This window comes from Panthera tigris, chromosome B2 (genome assembly GCF_018350195.1).
Source record: "Panthera tigris isolate Pti1 chromosome B2, P.tigris_Pti1_mat1.1, whole genome shotgun sequence".
NCBI lineage: Eukaryota > Metazoa > Chordata > Mammalia > Carnivora > Felidae > Panthera > Panthera tigris.
Genome location: NC_056664.1, coordinates 100,032,376 through 100,051,698, shown reverse-complemented (window position 1 = coordinate 100,051,698; position 19,323 = coordinate 100,032,376). Strand labels below are relative to the sequence as shown.

At 42.4% G+C, this 19,323-nt stretch overlaps 1 protein-coding gene across 14 annotated transcripts in view; it reads left to right on the top strand.

The window, feature by feature from the left end:
• Positions 1 to 19,323, top strand: part of FYN (FYN proto-oncogene, Src family tyrosine kinase) — a 214,454-nt gene that overhangs the window by 75,568 nt on the left and 119,563 nt on the right. For 13 of the 14 annotated variants that reach the window (XM_042987006.1, XM_042987010.1, XM_042987016.1 and 10 more), the window contains one exon: positions 19,254 to 19,323. The gene's annotated coding sequence lies outside the window, so the exon portion shown is untranslated. Of the gene's footprint in view, positions 1 to 2,012; positions 2,761 to 19,253 lie in introns of those variants that run through there. The other variant, XM_015536027.2, reaches the window with a different exon arrangement.

Genomic DNA, 19,323 nt, shown 5'->3' with positions numbered 1-19,323 from the left:
TGGATGTTAACACCAGACTTGCTGGGGCTAAGAGCAGATGCCCCTTGGCATCTGTCACTGTGTGTCTGGTCTTTGATGCTGTGGTGTCTTATTTGTTGGCAGCGGTGTTGGTATCAGTGAAGCATTAGGATGAAATGTAAGGAGGTGTAAGGTGATTTAAGTATGGAACAGCAAACTCTGAAAACACTGAAGACATTCTTGGATTAAAATTGTAATCTGTTCTCTTCCGAAAAGATGGAATTTAGGCATTTGCAATTTATACTTGACTCTGCCTTAGCCCTCATGGCATCCCACCCCATCCTCACAGGGTACCAGTCATCGGCATTTGGTTTCCCATGAGAAGGTGTGAGAAGAGGCCTGCAGGCCTGGGCAAGAGAGGGTTCAATCCGAAGCTAGGTTTCCAGAAATTCAAGGCAGAGCTCTGTGTCACTGCAAACCAACCTATTCATTAGGAATCCTGCTGCATCATCCCTGGAACTTAAATTCCCATTTCCATCTTGGTGGGTATTTTTGGAAGTCAATGAATAGTATTAACTTATGCTCTGAAAAAAAAAAAAAAAAAAAGAATGATCCCGTGACAGATTTAAGAAGCACGGTTGCAGTCGTTCCCATTTTAGATTATAGTAAATTCCTTCTGTGTCAGGCTCGCTTCTTATGAGTTTTCTCTTCCTCCATCATGCCCATCATCCCTTGGGTGAGTCGTGTCTGTCCCTACTGCTCCGCTCCCACGCGCTGCGCCCTGGACTTCTGCAGAGCCTCCAGCATGCCTCCAACCAGCCGGAGAGCCTTCTCTCTGCCACCTGCCACCCACTGCCGGTCTTCTCCACCCTGTGGTGAAACCTGGGCCTTATTTTCAGCTCTTCTGGGGTAGTGTGTCATTACTTGGAAGAAAATTAGAAAGCATTTTACATTGCTTATTATAAATCGTTAACTGAAGCCCCACCAAACCCAAGGAATTTATTCTCTCATTGATGTGTGCGTTACTCCCATTAACATTTATAAAACTGTTTAGAATCAAAGAACCAGCAGGAGCCCGTAACAGAGGATCCATTTTGATCCTGCTTTACAAAGTGACTCATACCCACAGGGCATCAACAAGCATTTTAAATATGATTGTTACAACTTCTTTTTAAGAAATAGAGCAATTACTGAACATGTCATCATAGCACGCTCAAGTCCTTTGGAATAAATGACAGTTGCCAGTTGTACAGCCTTGCCCCACCCAGGCTAGACGTTGCAAGCGTTGTCTGACGTAGGCAGTATCTGCGTTGAAGATATAACCTCTGGCTGCCGCTCCTGCATGCTCCCCTCCATCGGGGGAACCGCTGGAGCCTTTGGGACTCAGCATAACAACACTGGACAAGGTGCCAGAGCAGTGGGAAGGGGAGAGAGAATAGAGGTTTCTTGCTTCATCTGAGCTATTTGTGCCCTGCCCTACCTGTGTGGTTATCGACAGCTAACATCACTGAAATGAACAGTTGAGAAGTGGTAGGATTTGGTCCAGATATTTCTAAAGCTGTTGAAACCCTCCGTTTACCAGTCCTTACTATGGTAGAAGAAACACAAAGAATCGGAAGACGTTGTAGAAACAACTGAAAATAGCCTTAACCTTTCACGTGAAATTCACACACTAGTTAGAACTGTGCTTTCTCTCTCGCTGAATGTATTTGTACAGTGCTTATTTGTTCGTCTTAAAAGCCAAAAAGGAGAGCCTTCCAGCGTGCCCCATTTTTAGGTCTGTGTGTTTCACCCTCTGTCTTCTCTGCTCCTTCCCTACCTCTTCTTCTGCCTGTAATAGGGCATTAGTTAGATGGACATTCTCAATGTTTGGAAAATGAGTTCAGTTTGGATGGGAGAGGAGAAGTATTTTCATATTTATGTCTGATTTGGGCACCAGTTCAGTACCCTTTAGTCTTTCTTAGAAATTTCTGTTAAATTTTATAACACATAGACGAACACTTGGTTAGCCTAAATGTTGCTCTTTTAAAAGTTAATTTTATGAGGTTTTGAAGTGCTGGCAATAATTGTATTATTTCCCTAAAGACCAGCAGTATCTCACCTAGTTCTGTCCTTGGAATGTCATCGAACCTTGTAAGAACTTTTTGAGTTTCCTCTGCTTTGGTCTGAGGTGGAGAAACAAGTTTTCATATCTGTAATTGTTAATCTAAGATATTCGGAGGAAGAAAAATACAGAATATCCCTTTAATCACAGAACCTCATTTCTAACCCCCCTTAAAAAAAAAAAAAAGAATAAATACACAGTTTCCAAAGGAAGGAAGCAATGCTGGCTATTAACAGGTAGAACCCATCTGGCACTGAATAGAGAGAAACAAGCCCAGAATGCTTTTTATTTATTCTTCACCACAGCACTGGGAACTGGGTCAGGATTATCCTTGTTTTACAAATGAGGCGGCTGGCGCTGGGGAGGCCAGGCCAGCCCTTCTCAAGGCCACAGATCCCGGCCCAGAAGAGGTGGGAGGATTGAGGGCAGGCCTGCACAATTACTGCCCAGCCCTGCCTGCTGCTGGATCTTGCTAGAGTCGGGGTGTGTAGGCTCAGTGTCAGCCCGATGGGTCACTTGTTCCCAGAGACTCAACTTGACCTTCCAGTACCTAACAGGGTGCTTAGAGCATGACAGGCACTCAATAAATGCTTGTTGAATGAAAGTATTGTCAGAGCCAAGTAATTCATTATAATTCATCATCACATCCTTGTGACTACCCTGGCCACTGCCAAATCTGTTTTGAAACCTCTTTGCAGGTAAGTAAAAAATATTTCTTTCTTTCTTTCTTTCTTTCTTTCTTTCTTTCTTTCTTTCTTTCTTTCTTTCTTTTTCTTTTTCTTTTTCTTTTTCTTTTTCTTTTTTAATAACATTACCAGAATTTGCCATCTGTGCCACTGTGGCCAAAAGCCTCCGGTGGCCAAGACCATCAGCAAGTCAGAGATGTGCAAATGAAGATACTATATGCAAACTTTCTCTTTGACTTAAGCTTATTTCTAATGGTTCTTTTTTCCTGACTTTAAAATTGAACTCAGTGTAGAAAATTGGGTGAGCTGTAAAGAAGAAAGTTAAAACATCTCTTAATCACACTGTATTGAGAAAGCAATGTTAAGCCGGTATTTTTTCCCTCTTTTGTTTCAAGGATGTGCATCATACGTACATTTACATGGTTTTGATCCTGAATTTACTTAATATTAAATGGTGATCATTTTCTCATTAAATAACAACTATAGAGTTTTACATTGTACATATAGACATAATTTACTTAAACATTCACCATCCTATTTCTATGGAATTAAATTTCCTCACATTTGATATTACAAATAGCATGTATTGAATGTTCCAGCATCTGAATATTTGCTTACCTCCTTGATTATTTCATAATGAAAAAAATCAACAGACTTAAAAACATAAAGTTGTTGTGTATGTAAAATCCTAAATAAAATTAAAGACAAACCATAAGAAAAATATTTGCCGCTAATATATTTACATCCTTCACACTCCGTGCTCTGGTTTCCTTTCACTCAGCATAATTTTCTCTCACATTTTCGTGACCAGGCTTTCAGTCTAATTTCTTGACCATTGTACTGGTATCTCATTTGGTTTAGCTTACTTTCTTCCAGTTCGATATTTAATTCTTTGCTCACATGCTTAATACCACGTGACAGTATCTAGCCTGCACTGGGACTACCCACGGACTGTCTGAACGTTGTCATTACATCCGCCTTGAAAGTCCCTGAGTAACCTGTGTACATCTCTCTTGAAGACAACTTAAAGGGGTGCCTGGGTGGCTCAGTTGGTTGAGCATCTGAATTTGGCTCAGGTCATGATCTCACGGCTCATGAGTTCGAGCCCCGCATCGGGCTCTGTGCTGACAGCTCGGAGCCTGGAGCCTGCTTCCGATTCTGTGTCTCCCTCTCTCTCTCTGCCCCTAACCCCCTCACATTCTGTCTCTGTCTCTCTCAAGAATAAATAAACATTAAAAAAAAATTAAAAAAAGAAAACAACTTAAAAACAAGTAAATAAATTCAAACTGCTGTGCACTATGTCAAGCACTAAAGGGGACATTTTAAAATATGACATAGCCCCTGCCATTGAAACATTTCCAGTCGGCTTGGAGACTCAGCATGCCTGAGTAAGCATACTTACATGATAAGTAAACCTGGTGGACACAAGAGATATTGAATACAATTACCAGAAATTTCTATGTAGTAAACCATACCCACCTTCCTTTGTTTTCTACCATTTCTTCAGTTTCATTGGCCTACACCTTTAACACACCTGAATCTCAACTCCTCGTGACCCTGCACATGGGGTGATTTCAGTCACTGTGCTGTGGTTGTATTTTTAAAGTTTTATCCAAATGTTCACCATGATGGCAAGAATTCTGTTTTGTTCATTATTGTATCCCTACCCCTCAGAACAGGGCCTGGCAGGTGATATGTGTTCAGTTGGCATTTATTGGACATATGAACAGGAAGTATGCATCTTTTTTCTTCAAGCAGAGATTATCGGCAAACATATATTAGGTTGACAATAAGTATGGTCGGGCCAAAGGAGAGGTTGGGGTGGGCAAGAGTTCTAGCTTAAATGTCAGATCAATGGGAGTTCAAATCCTGGGTCTGCAATTTACCAGCTTTGTAACCTTGGGCAAGTTAATTAATTTTTTCCACACTTCCTTAGCTGAAAAGCGCGGATTAACAGAACCTACTCTGTGGGTGGTTAATAAGGATGAAGTGGGGTCATTTATGTAAAGCACGGCACAGTACCTGGCACATAGGAAGTGTTTGGTAAGTGCCAGCTATGATTATTTACAAATGTTTTCCCTTCCTTTTGATCCCTTAATGTCGTCACACGGCAACCTGTTCTCAGGGACATGGAAGTACAAACTGATTCATGATGAGGAGTAATACACCATAAACTTTGGAGTCAGGCCTGGTTGTGTAAGTCACTTAACTTCCCTGCACTTAAGTTGGTCAACTGGAGACATACAGCTTAAGCCATGCAGAGGGCCACTGTGAGAATGAAATGAAATAATGTACACAGAGTGCCTGTCATGTGCCCAGTAAGGGCTCTTCCCCCTTTTTTGTCTTGGCTCAGTTAGAGCATCCCTCTGTGATTTTGTACCAAGCATGTATATGTCTCTCCAGTGTAGTGCTTGTCAATTTATTTTTGACCTAACACACAGAATGTACTACATTTTTACATCACAGCTGTATCACATGCATATGTGATTGAAAAAAACTTTTTCTCACCAAATAATACTATGTATGACCCCTATATTGGGTGGCCTAGGCTGCCACACAGACTGAGTGGCTCAAACAACAAAAATGTTTCTCACAGCCTGGAAGTCCAAGATCAAGGTGTTGGCAAGCTTGATTCCCTCTCTCCTTGGCTTGCAGGTGGCCATCTTTGCCCTTTGTCCCTCACATGGCCACTCTTCTGTGCATGTCTTAATCTCCTCTTATAAGGACACTGGTCATATTGGATTAGAGCCCACCCTGAGACCTCATTTTACCTTAATTGCCTCTTTAAAGGCCCTGTCTCTAAACACAGTCACATTCTGAGGTGTTGCGGGTTAGAACTTCTACACATGAAATGGCAAGGGGGAAATAATTCAGTCCCTAACAGTGCCCTCGATATTTTTCTTTTATTTTATCAAAGAAATGCTAGGTACAACCAAACCGAGTAGGTTTTTGCAGCCCCTTATACTGATTACCAGACCGCAGGTTGAAAAAGGCCCTGCTCTAGTGGGTTGTGCGGGTTTCATAGGTTAGTGTGAAATTGGCACCAGCATTAGGACTTGCATTTGACTGATTCCAGAGACAGCTTCAGAAGCTCAAAACAGAGAGTGAGATCAGAGGGAACAGCCTTCCACAAATACATAACAGTTACCTGAGCTTAGGGCTTGGCAAATCTCTGTAAATAGCCAAATGGTAAGTCGTTTTGGCCTTGTGGGCCATATAGTCTTTGTCAGACAACTCTGTTGTATCATGACAGCAGCCAGACACAATAGGTACACTAGTGGGTATGGCTGTGTTCCAATACAACTCCATTTATAAGCACTGAAATTTGAATTTCTTATAATTTTCACATGTCATGAAATATTCTTTTCATTTTTTCCCTAAGAACTTAAAAATGTAAAAACCATTCTTAGTTCATGGGTTGTGTAAAAGTGGGCAGCGGGCCAGATGTGGCCCACAGGATATAGTTTGCCTATCCCTTCCCTGGCTGATAAAGCCAAGTCATTTAGCTAAGAGGCTCTCAAGGAATTTGGCCTGGATGATTTTCTTCAGTCCATGTAAGTGCTGAAAAATCTCTGTGGTTACTCATGATAAAAGATATATATCTAAAAAGCAAGGGTTTTGTTTGTCTGGTTTTTTTTAACCAGAGGGATCTCTATCTGGGGATGTGGAAACATTCTTAAAGTGCCCACAAAATCATTGTCAGGCAGCAAAATTAGGAATAGAATAAGCACAGAAAGTCTGCACAAAAACAACAGAGCTTGAATCTAAAAAGGAGTCTCCTTTGTGAAGTTGCTATTGAGGGAAATGTAGTGGCCAGAGAAAGGCCCAGGTTTCTTCAAGATGGTTGGAGGATAACAGCTCCAGGCCCCTGGTCCCCATGCTTTCCTCTCAGGGTGAGAGTGAGTGAGGTTTCCTTCCTTCATAGGAGCCCCACATCCTCCAGAGTCTTCTCATGAGGTTTCTTTCCCCACTCAACATGTAGGCCATGGTGGGTGTGGCCATCTTTCACTTCCTGTGGGGACTGCCTACAGCCTCAGGATGCCATGTAAGTGCCCAAATAAATCTCCCTACTGGAGGAGAAAGCCAAAAGTCTGACCATACGGTTTTTTTGCTCCAAGGGATTTATTTCAGTGGTAGCTAGAGCAGTTGTACAGAGTGTGTGTCGGATGACGATGAGCTCTCCTCTCACCAGGCACTGACCAGAAGGGGGAGAGGGCCTAGCAGAAGATGGGGGGTGAGCTGCCCCTAGGACTAGGCGACAGAATTCTCTCTCCAACCGTATAATGCTGCTGCTCTGAGGTAGGTCAAGACTCTACCTGATGACCATGGACATTGCACAGTGGGAATCTGAAGAGCCATGGAAATTGGCAAAGGCTGGAGTGGTGTCCGGGGAGTTATTTTCAGTATTTTAGACGGTCAGGGGGAAATTATACATTTATCCACAACCAGGTTGCGAAGGCAGACACAACTGCTGTGGCTTCCATTGGCAGGAATGAGCTAATCTCACGTGGTGACTCTGGAAGGGAAATACTGAGTGCCACAGAAAGAAAACACCTTTATCCCCAAGACTTTCTCGTTTAGGGATTCTTCAGATGGTAAACCAGAACCAGGACGCAGAAAATTGTTTTTTTAATTGACATGAAAAAATTGGTCTTAATATCTAAATTTTTGCTTTAAGAAATCAGATAAAATTAAAATGATTTGTATTATTTTATTTTGGAAACTGTTTGCTTCATTCAGTCCCGACATATGACAATACAAGAGCTTTGGCATGAGAGTCCTCTTAAGTGAATAAAAAACACAATTTAATGAAATGGCATTTTTGAAGCTTTTAGCAGAGCAAATTTTTAAATTATCTTGCTTAAATTAGATTGCTGTGCTGTCTTCTTTCAGTACTTATAAGAGCCTTGTTTTGTTTCTGGTTTCACTGCATTAACCACCAAGATTTTTTTTTTAATTGATGTATAACACTCACACAGAAAAGTACAGAAATTAAGTGCACCGATAACTGACTTTTCATGAAGTGAACATTGCTGTGAAAACAGCAGCCAGATGGAGAAAGAGTGTCCCCCAAATACCTAAAGCCCCTTACACCCCTTCCCAGTCCCTAGCCACGCCCACTCCAAACGTAACTGATAGCATTATTTCTAACAACATTGATTTTGTTTATTTTGAACTTTGTGTAAATAAAATTGTGCTATGTAATCTTGTGTCCCCCTTAACATTGTATTTGGAAGATTTCTCCATGTTGTTACGAGTCTGTTCATTCTCATTGCTGTATAATATTGTATAACTATACCAAAATTTATTTAACCCTTCTTCTATTATACATGGGCTTTTATGTTGTTTCCAGTGCAGGGCTATTACAAAGAATACTGCTAAGAACACTCTTCTACATGTCAATGGGTGAGCATGTGTAACATTTGTGTAGGATAGATTCCTTGATGGAGAGACCTTGAGTTGGATATGAGTGTGTTCAGCTTTCAGATACTGCGAGTTTTCCAGTGTTTTTAGCAATTTACACTCTCATCAGTATGTATGACAGTTCCATTTATTCCATATCCTCACAAATGTTTTTGTTGTTTTAGACAATGCATTGTGATTTTACTCTTCTTTGATGACCAGAGCAGCTTTTAATCTGTTTAATGGCCATTGGGATGTCCTTTTTTGTGAAATTTCTTCTCAAGTATTTGCCTGTTTCTTTATTAGGTTGTCTACCTTTTCCTTATGGATTTACAGGAGTTCTTTGCTGGATTTAACATCGCAGTTAACTTCCACTGTGTGCATGCCTTTTGATTCTGATGTCATTTGACAAAGTCATACTTAATTTTAATATAGTCCAAATTATCATATTTTTCCTTTATGGTTAGCATTTTCTTGTGTTCTGTTCTTTAAAAATCTTTACTTCTTGCAAAGTGTGAAGCTATTCTGTTTTCTTCTTAAAGTATTATTTTACCTTTCACATTTGGTTCTACCATCCGTGTGGAGTTCATTTTTGCATGGTATAAAGTAGAGGTTAAGAATAATTCTTTTCAGGGGCACCTGGGTGGCTCAGTCAGTTAAGTGCCTGACTCTTAATTTCGGCACAGGTCTTGATCTCACAGTTTCATGAGTTTGAGCCCCACAGCAGGCACTGCACTGTCAGCAGCTTGAGATTCTACCCCTCTCTCTGCCTTCCGCCACCCTCTCTATCTCAAAGTAAATAAAACTTTTTAAAAAACAGAATTTTTTCCAGAACATCTAGATGGTACAGTCAGTTGAGCATCCAACTCTTGATTTCAGCTCAGGTCATGATCCCAGAGTCACAGGATCGCACCCCACATCAGGCTCCACACTCGGTGCTGGAGCAAACAACAAAAATTATTGTTTCAGAAGTTCCGGAGGCTAGAAGTTAAAAATCAAGGGGTGGGTAGGGCCGTGCTCCCTCTGAAGGCTCTAGCAAAGAATCCATCTTAGCTCCTTGGCACTCCTTGGCTTGCAGCTGCATTGATCTGATCTCTGCCTCCATTCCCACATGGCCCTGTTCCCCTCATGTCACCCTTTGTCTAAATTTCCTTCTTATAGGGACACCGGTCACATTGGATTTAGGACCCACCCTAATCCACTCTGACCTCATTTCAATGAATTATATCTACAGAGATCCTATTTCCAAGTAAGGTCACCTTCTGAAGTACTGAGGGGGTTAGGACTTCATTGTATCTTTCTGAGGCACAACCCACAATACCCAGTGAACCCAACACCACTTATTGAACTTCAGCATCATCTTTGTCATAATTTAGATGACTCTTTGTATAGGTCTATTTTGGGACCTTATTTTTTCTGCTATTGGCCTATTTATCCTAAACAAATGCCACACTGTCTTAATTACTATTATTTTATAATGAATTTTGAAACTGATAGAGTAAGTTTTCCAACCTTGTTGTTCTTCTTCAACATTATCTTGGCTTGTGGCTCTTTGCACTTCCGTATATGTTTTTGAATCAACTTGTCAATTTCCACCTGGGGAAAAAAAAAAACCTATCTTTTTTTTTTTCTTTTTTTTAATTGAAATGCATTGAAGATTCAGTCGGGGGGGGGGTACTGACATCTTAAAAACAGTGAGACTTCCAGTTCATTTACATGCATAACCCTCTATTATTTAGGTCTTTAAGTTTTCTGTGTTTTGTGTTGGATTTATTCCTAGTTATTTGATTTTTTTTTTTTTTGGATGGAGATTTGTTTTGAATAAATAAGAAGTAGAGGAAGAGAAGACAAGCATCTGCTGGGTTTCTACTTTCACTTCACACTATCCGGGAATTTTCCCGAATTTACCAAGCATAGCAGGGCTAAGGTTTAGGTTGAGGTGTCACTGACTCCAAATATGACCTAGGCAAATAAATTAGCTACTGCTTCAAAAATGCAGGTTTTTATGAGAGGTGAAATCCTCATAATGTGGGGTCCTGGGTGTGGGTAAAATAAGTCCTTGGTAGAGAAAAGGTAGAGGTGTTTCCTTACCCATGTTGCCGCATGGCAAACCTGTGCTCGGGCTAGAAGAGACGGAGACAAGAGGCTGGATGGGAGTTGGGGACTAGATATGTGATTTTCGGTGTTCTTAGAACATTAGGGTTCCATGGAAGTGCCAAGTGGGCCAGAAGGATGGCCCAGGTGGTAGCATTTTGAGTCCTTTTACCCTTGAACCAAGACTGTTCTGTTCTACTTTCATCTAATATATTGGCATTCGGTATCAACCTTGAAAATGTGTGCACGTGTATGAATTCAGAAGGTTCTTGTACTAAAAACATAGCACTAAAACTACTGGACTAGATATTCTTCAACATTTCATTCATCCTTAAGATTCTGGGATTATAATATTGTAGTCAGCCTACACTCCAAGGGCTCTCCGCACATCATTATTAATCTTGATCTTGGCAGTATTGTGATACTGTGTGCATTTCACGGACCTTCCCAGGAGCCACTGCACAGTATCTGTTTGGAAGGTCTCAGGAGTAGTAATCAGGCAGAGCTCAGGGACCTGTCCAGCAGCTGTACCTGCATCATAAGTTGTTCAGACTCTGGACAGCAGATCCCTAGAAACAGCTTCATTTATAAGGTCAAGGCAGAAATAGTTCAAGTATACTACAAAACAGTTTCTCTTTTTACCTGACATCTAAGTAATGTGATCACCTGAAAGAAACTCATTGCTCATTCTTTAACTCGTTAAAGAAAAGACATGATTATTATAAATATAAACTTCATTCCATGAGTCTTAGAGAATAACAGAATCTTTTTCCTTCTGAAAGTCAACTAATTAGTTATTCCAATGGCATTTATTTCTTCCCCATCTTCAGCCTAAAAGTTTAAACTTAATAATTCATTATTATTATTATTATGAATCATATTATTACTATGCTTGCTTGGGGCTGATGGAGATTACAGGGGGCAAAGGGGAGCCCTAAAAGCCCCACCCCAGCCCTCCAGCTATCCCTTTGCTTGACTCAGTCCAACCATTTGTGCCGTTAAGCCCGAATATATACCTTTCTAGTCTGACTTCAGAGCTGGCCTCTTGGGCAGCTGAGGGTAAACTCTTTGCTGGTTTGGTGGTGCCCTGCTCACAGGCAGCCTCTGATTCCCTGAGCCAGCCTTTCGTAGTTCTGCCTTCCTGCCCTCTTATTCTGTGGTCAGTAATTTCTTTCTGCTGGCCAAGTGCCTTCTGTGCTCATCTCTTTTTCTGTCTGTCTTCCTCCTCTTTTCTTCTGCTCTTTACTCCCCCTCCAGCAAATAATCAAACAAGCAACAACCGAGCCTCAGTTGAGTCTCCCCAACTCATTGGAGTAAAGCCAGAAGAAATAGAGCCCTGCAGGCAAAGGAAGCAGATGGGTCAGTGGTGCCTTCTCAGAGCACCCCTCCTCCTCCCCCAAGAGGAGCGAAGGCCACAGTAGTCATAAAGTGGGTTTGGTTTCCTAGGGAACCCTGTGTTTTCTGGTTCCCGTCCTCCTCCCTTGTGATTGGGCTTTGTGCACTGGCTTGTTTAATGCATTATCCCGCCATTTGGAACGCTTTAATTTTTCAGACAATTGACTTTAGACTCGCAGAGAATATTGTAGCATGGAAGGAGTCAGGACTGTATTTGAAATCTATTGTTATCTTTGTGCACAGGCTGCCCAGCTTGTACCTCACGCTGTGCAGGGCAGCCACAGCCACAGGAGAGCTATGGAGGGGAGGGGAAGTCACTCTCCCTGCCCCCACATTCTTTGCTTTTGACAATAAGACTCAGCAAAGACTCATACAGTTGTTTCTTAGTAAGGGGTCTCCACAAGTGTGTGCTGGCTTATCATCAGCCTCTATTGTCTAGAGGAAGACTTGGAATCCCCATTGGAGAATTTATATAATTGGTCACAGAGGTGAACTAAAAAGGATAAAGCCCTTTGAATGCAACAAAATGACTAGAAGTGCCTCTTCTGTGCAAGGCATTGGGCCAAGCAAGGTGCCAGTGGTTCGAAGATAAATTTAGAGTAGGTTCCTGCCCTCAAGGAGCTGTCTCTTTCCCTTGCAGTAGATGATATGGTAAGTTCTATAGGAGAGGCACAAATAGAGTGAGATTGATTCTAGTGGAGGAAATTGGGCAGGAACTTCAGGGAGGGATTTATATTAGAGTTGGGCCTGAGGCAGGTTGGTGCTCCATTCTTGCAAGTGGAAGTAAGAACACATAAGAGGGAAGAAACGGCACAGGAAGGCCTGGGGAAAGGGCAGATGCTGGGAACAGCAAGTGCTTTGGTAAGACTGGACGTGAAGGAGGAAGAAGAAATGGAAGATAAGGTTGAGGTGGGTTTGGAGTAATGGTGGCTTTAAGAGTTTGTGTAAGTCATCCGTGTTTTGTTTTGTTTTGTTTTGTTTTGTTTTGTTTTGTTTTGTTTCGTTTCGTTTTGTTTTTTTGCAGTGCCACCAAGCCCTGAGGTTCTTAGGAGGTGGCTCAGAGGCACTGCAGGGGCAAAGGTCCAGAGCAGCTCCCCTCTTCTCCATGTTGTATACTGGAGAATCGTCTTTCTTTCTTTCTTTTCTTTTTTTTTTTTTTTTTTTAATGTTTATTTATTTTTGAGAGGGAGAGAGAGACAGAGTGTGAGCAGGGGAGGGGAAGAGAGAGAGGGAGACACAGAGTCCGAAGCAGGCTCCAGGCTCTGAACTGTCAGCACAGAGCCCGATGCGGGGCTCAAACCCACGAGCTGTGAGATCATGACCTGAGCCGAAGTCGGAGCCTTAACCGACTGAGCCACCCCGGCTCCCTGAGAATCGTCTTTCTTTAAAGAGTATTCCACTTTAAGAAAAACTGAAACCCATTGGTATACGCAAAAGGGAGACACTCATTTATCCAGTCAGTTAACAAATATTTATTATGTGACTTCTACATACCTAGCCCTGTACTAGGTTCTACTGAAAGATCACTGAAGATTTCAAACCAGTCAGTAGCATGGTGGCAAGAACCACTGGTTAGCATCCTGAGTTCTAATCCTGCCTCTGCCACCTACTATTCGTAAGACCTAAGGCAAGTCTCCTGGTCTCACTGGGACCAGTTTCTTACCTGGAAAATACAGTTAATAAGTCATTCCCAGCTGGGGCATTCTGAAACTGACATGATCAGAGCTGTAATTCAGAGCTTTCATGTGTGTCCATAGAGTGGGAAAAGGAGACACCAAAGTCAGGCCAGTTAGGAGGTCATAGCAAGAACTTCTGTGAGTCATCCTAAGACTCTGAGTGAAGACTTTCACTCACTCATTCAACAAACATATAACACTCAACGCCAGCCACCGTGCTAAGCATTGATACACTAGCAGTGACCAAAACGAGGTCCCCACCTTTAAGGTACATTATATTTAGGAGGTAGCATGGGTGATAGATCTAGGGATATAGTTTAAAACACGTGACAAGGGGTAATGGTTGGAACTATGGAAGTATATGAAATACCAGGGAAGAGAAGGCAAAAAGCTTTGGGGGAGAAAAAGAGATCTGAGGTGATAGAACATACAGAAAATTCTGTGGAAAATCAACTAATATTCACTCCATGATAGAAAGCACGTTCTTGGGGTTGCCTGGGTGGCTCAGTCAGTTAAGCATCCAACTCTTGATTTCGGCTCAGGTCATGATCTCACAGTCGTGAGTTTGAGCCCCACGTCCGGCTCCGCGCTGACAGTTCTGGAGCCTACTTGGGATTCCCTCTGTCTCCCTCTCTGTCTGCCCCTCCTCTGCTCATGCTCTCTCTCTCTCTTTCTTTCTCTCACAATAAATAAACTTAAAAAAAAAAGAAGGAAAGAAAGCACATCTTTCATCAAGCCAACATGACAAACCCATCCCTCAAAATATTCTGTTGGGGCTAAGAAGCTATAACACAGAAGAGATCATGTCCGTTTAGACACCCAATTCTCCTTGACCACATCACTCCTGTACATGAAGCAAAATTACACCAAAGCTGTATATGGTTTTATATAAGAGCAGATCTACTTGGTTTCCTCAGAAAGGTCTTAAATAAGTACCAGTGGTATGTAAAAATGCTAAGAGCAACTGCCTAAGCTCCTGGCCCCTCAAATCTTTTTCTAGACCAGCTGGCTCTTTTTTACTTTCCCCCAAGTTATTGGAGTGGATCCAAAAGCAGATTCTGAGATCCTCCAGCTTTTCCTTATTTACCCTGCCAGTAATTACATGTCACAGGTTGTCTTCCCTACTGGAGTCTGAGGCTGAGCAATTAGTCTCCCATTGTCTTTACAGGAAATGACATCCATGTGGCTTCTGGGGAAAGCAACTGTTGACCACTCTGGCTAAAATAATTTGGAAAGTGTTCAGCACTTCCTCTGGTTGATCATTTAAACTGGCTGATTTAGAAAGCTCTTGGAAATGTGCAAAGTGAACAAAGGTTGTCAGAACCAGAAATACTCCTGGGTCACTTCCCCAAACAAAACAAGTCTCTAAACTGTTGCTGTGGCCTCTCGATGCACCAACTTGTCTGGACTCTTCAGCATGTGGCTGAGCCCAGTGCCTCTGTGTTCTGTTCCTTGTATAATGCTTTATTGGGCACTGAGTGGTCAAGATGCTTTCCAGCTACTGGTCATTGAAAACCCAACTCAAGGAGGCCTGAACAATATGAAATTTACTGGATTCCATTGGGTCCACAGACTTCAGGGTTGACCTAATGCAGTCACCCCAACTTTGCTTCTCTGGGGTTTTTTGTCTTTACCTTCCTCTCTGGGCCAGCTTTATCATTAGACTGAGCAAGGTAGCTACAGAAGCCCTAGGCGTCACATCCCATGGAACATTCAGAAAGGAGGAATTTATCTCAGAATGAGAAGAAGCTCCCAGGAAACCATTCTTCACATCTTGTTGGCCTGCATTGGGTCGCATGCCTAGTCTTGAACCAGTCATTGGCAAGAGGAATGCGTTCCCCTTAGATCAGTGCATCTGAAACCTTGTGGACACACAGATCACCTGGGGATCTTGTAACATAGATTCTGACTCAGTAGGTTTGGGATGGGACCTCAGAGTTGATATTTCTCAGAAGCTCCCAGGTGATGCCGATGTTGCTGGTTGGCACACTGCAAAGCCTTAGACCCATCAAGTCCCCGCCCTCCAGCTGGGAGTGTTGTCGCCTGCCCCTGAGGCACTGTGGCTGAAGGAATATGGGGGATCTGTTAGGAAGAAGGGAGAAAGGATGACCCATGCAGATGAGAACCATGTTAGAGATACTTGTTCCCAGTGGTAATGAGATCTTACCTTTAATCAGGAGCCGCACATAGTCTATGATATGTATTAGAAACAAAAAGTACATGCAGTGCAGTGTGTTGTGTGGGAATGCCTGTAAATATCTTACTATTTATTTACGAGGATGTATATGTCATAATTCTTGAAACAAAAGATTAAACAGTCATGCTCCTGTTCATTATCATTAAGCTGTTTTTATTTAATACCATATACCTAGTGTGTCTCAAGAAGAACAAATTCAAGTGAGCTGGATATAAACGTCCTTAAGTTTAAAAAGAGTATGCCAAGGCCAGCCTTTGTTTTGAATAGGTATCTCATCTTTTGTAGTTCTCTGGGGGGAGAGAGAGTATACCCTCACTGTCCTAAGTGTCACTTGATATAATGGCGAGCATGGAAGATGCTGCCAGTGGTGAATTTATTCCAAAGCAAATGGTCACAGTGGCCTTATGAGTGGAGGAAATCATTATACTTTTGTCATTTGAAAAGGAAGAGCTATTCTGTTGTTGTTAAGTTTATTTATTTATTAAGTTCAAGACTACACCCAATGTGGGGCTCAAACACGCAACCCCAAGGTCAAGAGTCACATGCTTTTCTGACTATAGTGAGCTGCAGCTGTTTAGGGACAAAGCTGGTAAGACCAAAGGACTGGTCTATCCTGAGGCAGATTCATCACAGACCCGGGGGCTCAGAGTGAAGTACGCAGCCAGGTATGGAGTAAACCTTCCTGAAGCGGTCTCTTTGTTGAGTTGCTATCTTTGGCCTCATATACAAGGACAACGTCACTTAGGGAAGGTGACATTTCACCCCTCCATCTACTGGGACCATGGGCTCATATCCTTGAGACCAGTGAGAAGCCAGAGCAACCTTAACTGGCCTTGTCTTTATAGGTCACCAAGGTATCCATACTTAGGAAATCACTGGATATTTCTTGTCTTTGCAAAAGCCCTGTAAGATTGAGAGAATCCCATCTACACTAGCTGGGGAAAGCTCTAGACTTGGTGCTCCACGAAGGAAGGGATTGTGCTTATGTCACACAAGAGCCCCCTGTGTGACAGGATGGTGTGATGTCCAGCCTGTTCTTGGGAGATCTGAGCATCCTCTCTAAAGGGAAGTAAAAGAAGAGAACATTTTGTTGCCTCATTTCAGTAGTTTATACTTTGAATATGGAGTGTTTAGGTGTCCTGTCTACATATTTAGGAGCTCACAAGCTGCCAGAGAGAGGTGACGTAATAGTCCTATCAGCTGAGTCCGTGTGGGGCAGGAAGCAAGCCCTTGAGCTCACTCATTCAAACAGTGCTGGCTGTGTGCCTTCCCTCCTGTGTGTGCTATGAGGCAGGGCATTATTTGCCATGCGAGGAATAAAAAAAGAGGGCCTTTCTTTACAACTTAAAAAGTAGGATACAGAAGTGTATTTCAAGTATCTATATCAAATAAAACATAATTTTTGAAAACAGAAAAACAGGGGTAAGATAACAGCACATTGGGCAAATCAAGTTAGAAAGAGCTCACGAAGAGGAGAAGTAGGTAGGCCAGGCCTAAGAGCAGGGGCTCATGACCTGGGGGTCCATGGATGGAGTTCAGGGGTCTGTGAAATTGGATGGTGGAAAAAAATTTATTTTTACTAACCATTAATCAAAATCTAACATTTCCGGGGCACCTGGGTGGCTAGTTAAGCATCCAACTTTGGCTCAGGTCGTGGTCTCATAGTTCGTGGATTCGAGCCCCGCATTGGGCTCTGTGCTGATGGCTCAGAACCTGGAGCCTGCTTCGGATTCTGTGTCTCCCTCTCTCTCTTCCCCTCCCCTGCTCACACTCTGTCTCTCTCTCCCTCTCAAAAATAAATAAACATTAAAAAAAAAGAAAGAAATCTAAAATTTCCTTCTATTATGAAAGTAGCACTAGCTATTTGTCACCAATAGAAATTATGGGTGTTTTCATATTACTTTATAGTTACAGATATTCTAAAATACCACTTATGCCCAATAGTACTTCAGATCACAGTAATTATTAGACTTTTGCTGGACCTTATTTAAATATAAAAAAAATCCGTTTTGTTATGTATTTTGATAACTGCATATCAGTATACCTCTTTTGAATCCTGTTCATTGCATGTATTAATTTCAAGCATTTAAAAACATTATTCTGAGGAGCACTGGGTGGCTCAGTCAGTTAAGCATCAGACTCTTGCTTTTAGCTCAGCTCATGATCTGATGGTTTGTGGGTTCAAGCCCCATGTCTGGCTCCACACTAACAGCATGGAGCTTGCTTGGGATTCTCTCTCCCTCTCTCTCCTCTCTCCTCTCTCCTCTCTCCTCTCTCCTCTCTCCTCTCTCCTCTCTCCTCTCTCCTCTCTCCTCTCTCTCCCTCCCCTTCTCTCCCCCTCTCTCCCCTTCTCCCACTCACATGTGCATTCTCTCTCAAAAATACACTTTAAAAATAAAAATAAATAAAAACATTCTGAGAAACATGTCTCTAGGCTGCAGTGGCACAAAAGGAATAAAGATCCCCTGCCTCAGAAAATGGCTAGGCCCCTTACCAGCATTTGTGGGGCAGAGACACTCACGGAAGAAACCAGCAGATCCACAGGCTCAGGCAGGACTGGTGACTGCATCTTCCGATGGAAGATGTGGAGACAAAGCAGAGGGAAGTTGGAGTCCCAGGCTAATGTAATTTCACAGAGAAATTTGAAGGTCATGGGAAGCGGTAGAAGGTGTTTCCACAAGGCTTTAAGTTCAGTTTAGGAAGGATGCCTTGCAGAGCCGTGAGAGTGGGATTTGAAGGGAAGAAACTGGGGGCCAGGAATTGAGTTTCTGCAAGGTGTGATGCCAACCAGTGTGATGATAAGAGAGAGGGAAGGCGGTGAGTCCCGCACGCCCGAAGGATGAGAAAGGAAGGCCAGTACCACGGTGTCCAGTGGAGGTGAGGAAGGCGGTGTTTGCTTTCAGGCCTGGGTGACTAGGAGAAAGATCATAGCTCCTCGAATGCTCTGAGTGTTTACTGCATGCCAGCTGCTGTTTTAAGCCTTTCTGTGACATTTATGTCACTAAATTCATATCATTTAATCTCCATAACCACCCTGGGAGGTCAATACAATAATCCCTATTTTACAGATAAGAAAATGAAGTCTAGAAAAGAAAGGTGAGGGTCTCTCAGCCAGCAGGGGAGAAGAGAGTATATTATTAAAAGAAACAGGGAAGAGGAATTGGTTTGAGGGAGAAATTTTTTATGACTTCAATTTTAGGTCTTTTTGCATAGTTCTTTAGTCTTCAATTATTTTATTTTATTTTTTACATTTTTTAATTTTTATTTATTTGTTTATTTTGAGAGACAGAGCATGAGTGGGGGAGGGGCAGGGAAGGAAGGAGACGCAGAATCCAAAGCAGGCTCCAGGCTCTGAGCTGTCAGCACAGAGCCTGACGCGGGGCTCAAACCCATAAACCATGAGGATCATGACCTGAGCCGAAGTCAGACGCCTAACCGACTGAGCCACCCAGGCGCCCCTGTCTTCAATTATTTTAAGTAAGGGCTAAAAATTCAAACAAAGTATGAGCACAGTTTCTGGTTTATTTCACTGTCCCGATTTTAATTTATTTGTTATTAGTGGGTGCTGAGTTAATTTGTAAATTGGTTTCATCTTCCTGTGAAAAACAAAAAGGAATCTGGCAGTAAGAGTTTGGTACATTGATGAGTGCCCCAAACAAGGAAGATGTTGTGGTTTCCAGAAGGGTAAATTACTTCTGTTTAGCGATGCATTTTTCCTTTTGTTGTGGTTTGTCTTTCAGGACTGGTCCAGCAGCTGTATTAGAAGACATGTGGTGTGTATGAAGTTTGTGATAGTCGGGGGAAATTTTG